The sequence below is a fragment of the Choloepus didactylus genome, chromosome 5, assembly GCF_015220235.1.
Source record: "Choloepus didactylus isolate mChoDid1 chromosome 5, mChoDid1.pri, whole genome shotgun sequence".
NCBI lineage: Eukaryota > Metazoa > Chordata > Mammalia > Pilosa > Megalonychidae > Choloepus > Choloepus didactylus.
Genome location: NC_051311.1, coordinates 107,155,515 through 107,161,821, shown reverse-complemented (window position 1 = coordinate 107,161,821; position 6,307 = coordinate 107,155,515). Strand labels below are relative to the sequence as shown.

Below are 6,307 nucleotides of genomic sequence, written 5' to 3'. Positions count from 1 at the left end.
AAGCTAAATATGACACTACTTAGTCTGCTGTTAATACTGAAAATTGTAAATACATTTGCAAATACATTGCAAAACCAAAGCACCTACACAACATTCAGCTTATCAAAACTGATATTGTTGACAGCTAGCAAAGCTGAGGTCCAGATGGCAGTGCATGCCCCTAGCCCTCTGCCTTCCCCCCTTGCCAGCCTTAGTCCAGCCTGTGGCCCCAGCAGCAGTAGCAGCACCATGGCTGGGTGCAATGCCTATATTAACAATCTCATGGCAGATGGGACCTGTCAGAATGCAGCCATCATGGGCTCAAAGGACTTGCCCTCCATTTTGACTGCCATCCCCAGGAAAACCTTCAACATCACTCCAGCTGAGGTTCATGTCCTGATTGGCAAAGACCAGTCAAGTTTTTTCATGAATGGGCAGACATTTGGGGGTCAGAAATGTTCTGTGATCTGGGACTCACTAGTGCAGGATAGAGAATTTACCATGGATTTTTATACCAACAGCACCACTGGAACCCCCACCTTCAACCTCACTGTCACCATGACTGCCTAGATGCTAGTCCTACTGATGGGCAAAGGAAGGTGTCCACGGTGATTTGATTAACAAGAAATGTTATGAAATGGGCTCCCACCTGTGGCATTCCCAGTACTAACCTCATCCATCCCTTCCCTCCACTGTTCCCAAGTGCTTTTGGGGGCCATTACCCCATATCCCATATTGCTGCCAAAACCACATGGGGCAGGGGTGGGGTCTGGATGTGCAGACACATCCCCCTACCCATACCCCTCCTGTGTGTGTGGTTGGACAATTCTTTTTTTTTTTTTTTTCTGAATAAAAGATTCTACTGACAACAAAAGAAATCCATATTGTTGCAGATATTTCCTAATTCTCTTGCATCAAGCTGCAGATATTATGTTGATCTGAAATAAATAAGAAAAAATGCATTAAGAAACAGGTATCACTTCCTTGTTTCCATATCATATTCACAAACTAGTGGTTAAAGCAGATATTGAAGCTAAATCCACGTTTAGTTTCTGATTAAGAAATCCCAAATATAAAAATTGTATGTAGACATAGGGGTAAATAAATGTTTGGTCATAAAATATGATTTTTTCAACAAAGAATGAAGCAGTAGATTCAGAGTAAACAGGAAAGCTCATCAACAGTGTTAGGTAATAATTTTTAGAAATAGCTGCTCATTAATCTAGTTTTCTTTTATTCAGATTTATTCACACACCATACAATCATCCAAAGTATACAATCCATTGATCGCATTACCATCATATAGTTGTTCATTCATCACCATGATCTATTTTTTTTTAACATTTTCCTTGTACCAGAAAAAGTGAAAGAAAGAATTTAAAAAAAACAAGAGTAAAAACACAGCACCCAAATTGTCCCCCCCCCCATTTTTTTTGCCCCCGTTTTCCCATTCATCCATCCATACATTGGACAAAGGGGAGTATGGTCCTTATGGCTTTCCCAATCACATTGTCACCCCTTATAAGCTACATTGTTACACAATCGTCTTCAAGATTCAAGGGTTTGGGGTTGCAGTTTGATAGTTTCAGGTATTTACTGCTAGCTATTCCAATTCACCAAAACCTAAAAAGAGTTATCTATATTGTGCATAAGAGTGCCCACCAGAGTGACCTGTTGGTTCCTTTTGGAATCTCTCAGCCACTGAAACTTATTTCATTTCACATCCCCCTTTTGGTCAAGAAAATATTCTCCATCCCATGATGCTGTGTCTAGATTCCTCCCCGGGAATCATATTCCTCGTTTCCAGGGAGATTCACTCCCCTGGGTGTCAGATCGCATGTAGGGGGGAGGGCAAGTTGGCTTAGCTAGAGAGAGAAGGCCACATCTGAGCAACAAAGAGACATTAAAGAAGAGACAGTTAGGCACAATCACAAGCAGGCCTAGCCTCTCCTTTGCAGCAACAGTCTTCCCAAGGGCAAGTCCCATGATAGAGGGCTCAGCCCATCAAACCACTAGTCCCCAATGTCTGCGAGCACATCAACAACCATCAAGGTGGGGAAGACCAACATCCCTGCATTCTCCACCAGCTCCTCGGGGGGGGCTCTGCATATTTTTTTCATTTTTTTTTAAATTAACTATTAACTATATCAAAAAAAAATTTTTTTTTAAACATACAATAAAAAAACCATTTCAAACAAACCAAAACAAGGGAATAAGAAAAAGACAACTAACCTAAAATAACTACTTACTTCCAACATGTTCCTACTCTACCGCAAGAAAATATACAGACTATAACCCAGCAAAGGAATAAGAAGGATGGATAACCTAAGACAGCACCATTTCTGTGAACTTGTTCCTACCATACCCACCAGAAATTAACAAACCACAGTCATTCCTGGGCATTCCCAGAATGTTAAATTTACCCACAATAACTTATCTGTTCTTATTAGGTTATCGTTCCCCCTTCACTAATTGCTCTCTATTGCTAGGTCCCCTACATTCTACATTATAAACCATTTATTTTACATTTTCCAATGTTCACATTAGTAGTAGCATATAATATTTCTCTTTTTGTACCTAGCTTATTTCGCTCAGCATTATGTCTTCAAGGTTCATCCCTGTTGAACTGCCAAAAGTTGGAAGCAACCCAAGAGTCCATCAATAGATGAATGAATAATCAAAATATGGTGTGTGTGTACACACACACACACACACACACACACACACACACACAATGGACTATTATTCAGTCATAAAAAGGAATGAAGTCCTGGTATGCAACAACATGGATGAACCTTGAAGACACAATGTTGAGCAAAATAAGCCACACAGAAAAAGACAAATATTGTATAATCTCACTGTTTTGAAACAATTAGAATAAGTAAACTCATAAAAGTGAGAATCTAGGTTACCTGAAGACAGGGGGAAAGGGGAATATGGAATGGGATGTTAAAAGCTTAAAATGTACAGGGTTCCTATTTGGAATGATGAAAATGTTTTGGTAATGGATGGTGGTGATGGTAGCACAATATTGTGAATGTAATTAACAGCGCTGAAAGATATATCTGAATATGATTAAAAGGGAAAATGTTAGGTTATATATATAAGGTTATACATATGGTAAAAGTGTATGTAACAATAAAATTTTAAAATAAATCTATGGGACTACACTACACAGTGAACCCTAAGTTAAACCATGGACTTTAATTAACAGTATAATCATAAAAATGTGCTATCATCAATTTTAACAGATGTTTCCACACCAATGCAAGTTGGTGGTGGTGGGGTGATATATGAGAATCCTGTCTTTTATGCATGATTGTGCTGTAAATCCACAACTTCTTTAATTTAAAACAAAACAAAACAAAAGAAACAAAAACATTGCCTAATTCAAGGTCCAGAAGATACTTCCCTACATTTTCTTCTAGGTGTTTTATAGTTCTGGATCTTATCTTTAGGTCTTTTTGAGTTAATTTTTGTATATGATGAGATAGGGGTCCCCCTTTTTCTTTTGCATATGAATATCCAGTTTTCCCAGCAATATTTGTTGAACAGACTATCCTAACTGAATGGACTTGGCATCCTCAATTGATCATAGATGTGGGGCTCCATTTCTGAACACTCAATTAGATTCCATTGGTTTATATATCTCTCCTTCTTCCATACCACACTGTTTTGACTACTGTAGTTTTATAAGTTTTAGGATTGAGTATTGTGAATCTTCCAACTTTATTCTTTTTTTTTTTAAGATGTTTTTGCCTATTCAGCACCCCTTAACTTTACAAATAAATTTGGTGATTAGCTTTCCCATTTCTGTAAAGGAGGCTGTTGGAATTTTAATTGGGATTGCATTGAATCTGTAAATTGCCTTCAGTAGAATTGACATCTTAATGACATTTAGTCTTCCAATCTATGAACATGGAATCTCCTTCCATTTACTTAGGTCTTCTTTGATTTTTTTTTAGCAATGCTTTACAGTTCCCATGCATAAGCCCTTTACATCCTTGGTTTAATATATTCCTAGATATATTATTCTTGAAGTTGCTATTGTAAATGGATTTTTTCCCTTAATTCCTCTTCAGATTGTTCATCCCTATTATACAGAAACACTACTGATTTTTGCCTGTTGATCTTGTGCCCTGCCACTTTGCTGAATTTATTTATTAGCTGTAGGAGAATCATGTAGTTTTTCTGAACTTTCTATACATACAGGCTCATGTCTTCTGCAAACAGAATAAGTTTTACTTCTTTCCAACTTGGACACCTTTTATTTCTATTTCTTTCCTAACTGCTGCGGCTAGAACTTCCAGTAAAATGGTAAGTAACAGTGGTGACAGTAAACATCCTTCTCTTGCTCCAGATCTTAGAGAAAAAGCTTTCAGTCTCTCCCCATTGAATATCATGTTAGTTGTGGGTTTTTGATATATGCCCTTTATCAGGTTGAGGAAGTTTCCTTGTATTCCTAGTGTTCAAAGTGTTTTTATCAAGAGGGATTCTCCTTTGAATGTGTGGTAGAATTCACTATGAAGCCATATAGTCCTGGGCTTTTCCGTGTTCAGAGGTTTTTCAGTACTAATTAAATCTCATGTAATTGGTCTGTTGAGATCTATTTCTTCTACAGTCAATTTAAGTTGTATGCTTTTTAGGAACTTGTCTATTTCATCTAGGTTGTCTAGTTTGTTGGCATATAGTTGTTCAGAGTATCCTTTTATGATCCTTTTTATTTCTGTGGAGTCAGTACTAATGTCCTCACTTCATTCCTGATTTTAATTATTTGCACCTTCTCTTTTTTTTCCTCTGTCAGTCTAGCTAAATGTCAATTTTATTGATCTTTTAAAAAACTAATTTTTGGTTTTGTTAATTCTATTTTTTCTTTAATTCTTTATTCCATTTATTTCTGCTCCAATATATTTCCTTCCTTCTGCTTGCTTTGGGTTTAGTTTGCTGTTCTTTTTCCATTACCTTCAATAGTGCAACTAAATCTCTGATTTGAACTCTTTCTTCTCTTTTAATGTAAGCATTTAGAGCTATAAATTTTCCTCTCTCTGGGCACTGCCTTTGTTGTTCTCATTTTCATTCATCTCAAGATATTTCCTGATTTCCCTTGTGATTTTTCCTTTGACCCATTAAGAGTGTGTTCTTAAATTTCCAAATATTTGTGGATTTTCCAGTTCTCCATATGTTATTGATCTCTAGCTTCATTCCTTTGTAGTCAGAGAATATGCTTTGCATAATTTCAATCTTTTTAAAATTTATTGAGACTTGTTTTGTGACCTAACATGTGGTCTATCTTGGAGAATGTTTCATGAACTCTTGAAAAGAACTTGTATCCTCCTCTTTTAAGGTGCAGTATTGTGTATATGTCTGTTAGGTCTAATACCCTAGAAGTTAAAGGGTGCTGTCATTGTTTAGGTGAAAATCTGAGGTTCAGAGGGTAAGGAGTTTTCCCATTGCCATATAGAGAGTAAGTGGCAGTTTGGATGGGATCCTAGGTCTGCCTGGTGTATTACCTTCCTCAGCCTTCTCTCATACAGAATTGGCTACATGATTTGTGGGGCCCCATGTAAAATGAAAATGCACATTAGACCAATTGCAGGGCCTTCTGAGGGTGGGACCCTGAGTGACTGCGAAGGCATCACATCTATGAAGTTAGACCTGCTTCAAGTCACACTACCTTCCAAATCACAGGCCTGGCAGAGGTAGAGAAGCTGGGAGGGGATGCTTCTTATTTGACTTTGGTACGATGAATGTCTATGCCAACATTAAAAGGTTATTTTTGGTTACTTTACTTCTGAAAACATTGCTAATTTCTCTTGGCAGTCTGAGAGCCTTTGTTTCTGACAAAGAACTAGGAGGCACCTGTGGAAACAAAAACAAACACATAAGCACAGAAAGACAGGCTGCCAGTCTCTAGATATGTGACTGACAATGCCTTGGTTTTTAAGCAAAAATAAGAATACAATGACTTTTTCGTCTTTGCCATTTTTCTCTTTGAGGAATCTTCAAAGTTTGATTCCTTTACTTTCTTACACTATCTCCTTACATACCTTTGTTCTCTAATTAAACTGAATTTTTGCCCGTCATCGTTTCACTGTTTCACTTCTGTTCACCTGAGCTAAACTAAAGAGAATTGTTGTTTACCACAAGATGCTAGGACTGCCTTAATTCTTGTTCTGTTCCCTGTCAGTCTGGCTTAAATCAACAGGCATTGTGGTTCTACCTGAGAAAAAATTTTAAGTCTCCTAACTCTACTTTAGCATTTGTGGTTTTCTCAATCTTAGAGTCTGAAAAGAGTAGGAGATGCTGGATTTGAGCTTTCTGTTATGAA

At 37.4% G+C, this 6,307-nt stretch overlaps 1 pseudogene; it reads left to right on the top strand.

Moving 5' to 3' along the window:
- The first annotated feature begins 228 nt into the window (after positions 1-228).
- Positions 229-649, top strand: LOC119535127 (annotated as a pseudogene).
- Positions 650-6,307: the final 5,658 nt, after the last annotated feature.